General features: G+C 46.1%; 1 protein-coding gene across 4 annotated transcripts in view; it reads left to right on the forward strand.

Moving 5' to 3' along the window:
• LOC310727134 (myosin phosphatase Rho interacting protein) overlaps positions 1-1,959 on the forward strand; it is a 79,215-nt gene that overhangs the window by 62,550 nt on the left and 14,706 nt on the right. The window lies entirely within an intron of this gene.

Below are 1,959 nucleotides of genomic sequence, written 5' to 3' on the forward strand. Positions count from 1 at the left end.
TTAAACAATCTGGTTAAAAACTCCACTGCCATCTCTCCTAAACATCTCCACGCTTCTACCGGTATGTCATCTGGTCCAACCGACTTTCCATTCTTCATCCTCTTAATCGCTGCTCTCACTTCCTCCTTACTAATCCTATCTACATCCTGCTTCACCAACTCCACATCCTCCAACCTTCTCTCTCTCTGATTTTCCTCATTCATCAGCTGCTCAAAATAATCCCTCCATCTTCTCAACACACTCTCCTCACTAGTCAACACATTTCCCTCTCCATCCTTTATTGCTCTAACTTGCAGCACATCCTTCCCAGCTCGGTCCCTCTGCTTGGCCAATCGGTATAAATCCTTTTCTCCTTCCTCAGTGTCCAACCTCTTATACAGTTCCTCATATGCCTTTTCCTTGGCTTTCGCCACATCCCTTTTAACCTGCTGCCGCATCTCCTTGTACTCCTGCCTACTTTTCTCATCACTCTGTCGATCCCACTTCTGTTTTGCCAACCTCTTTCCCCTAATGCTCTCCTGCACTTCCTCATTCCACCACCACGTCTCCTTGTCTTGCTTTCTATTTCCAGATGTCACACCAAGTACTTTTCTAGCTGCCTCCCTCATCACTCCTGCAGTAGTTGCCCAATCATCCAGCACCTCTTCACCACCACCAAGCTCCTGTCTGACCTCTTCCCTGAACCTCACACTACACTCTTCCTCCTTCAGTTTCCACCATCTTATTCTTCTTTCAGTCCTCACTCTCCTCCTCTTCTTCTTCACCTCCACAACCATCCTACAGACCACCATCCGATGCTGTCTAGCTACACTGTCCCCTGCCAACACCTTACAGTCTCCAATCTCCTTTAGGTTGCATCTCCTACACAGAAGATAATCCACCTGTGTGCACCTTCCTCCACTCTTATACGTCACCCTATGATCCTCCTTCTTTTAAAAATACGTGTTCACCACTGCCATTTCCATCCTTTTAGCAAAATCTACCACCATCTGCCCTTCCACATTCCTCTCCTTAAAACCATACCTACCCATCACCTCCTCATCACCTCTGTTCCCTTCACCTACATGCCCATTAAAGTCTGCCCCAATCACCAATCGTTCTTTCCTAGGTACACCATCTACCACTTCATCTAATTCACTCCAGAATCTTTCCTTCTCCTCCATCTCACAGCCAACTTGTGGAGCATAGGCACTGATGACATTTATCATCATCCCTTCAACTTCCACCTTCACGATCATCACCCTATCAGAAACTCTCTTCACCTCCACTACACTCTTACTGTACGCTTCCTTCAGAATCACCCCTACACCATTTCTCTTTCCATCCACACCATGATAAAACAGTTTAAACCCACCTCCAATGTTCCTGCTCTTACTCCCTTTCCACTTGGTCTCCTGAACACACAACACATCTACCTTTCTCCTCTCCATCATATCAGCTACCTCTCTCCCTTTACCCGTCATAGTACCAACATTTAAAGTACCAACCCGAACCTCTACTCTCCTACACTGCTCCTTTTCCTGCCGTCTCTGTAGATGTCTTCCTCCTCTCCTTCTCCTCCTTCAGCCAACAGTAGCCCAATTTCCACCGGTACCCTGTCGGCTAACGATACCTGTGGCGGTCGTTGTTAACCCGGGCCTCGACCGATCCGCTATGAAATTCTCATTTGTGATCCGCATATTTGATTTGGCACATGTTTTACGCTGGATGCCCTACCTAACGCAACCCTCCCCATTTACCCGGGCTTGGGACCGGCACTAAGAGTACACTGGCTTGTGCCCCCCTAATGGCTGGGTTAATATTTAATTGCTCCAACATTCATATATTCAGGATGAGTAATATTGTACAATAATTCGATATTTAAGGTTTATTTGCTCAGCTTCAGGCTAAACGAATGTTATTACTATTCACACAGTAATATAGATTATTTGAGTTGTGAACTTTGGACACGTTAACATT

Source organism: Silurus aristotelis (genome assembly GCF_946808225.1).
Source record: "Silurus aristotelis genome assembly, chromosome: 1".
NCBI classification, from domain to species: Eukaryota; Metazoa; Chordata; class Actinopteri; order Siluriformes; family Siluridae; genus Silurus; species Silurus aristotelis.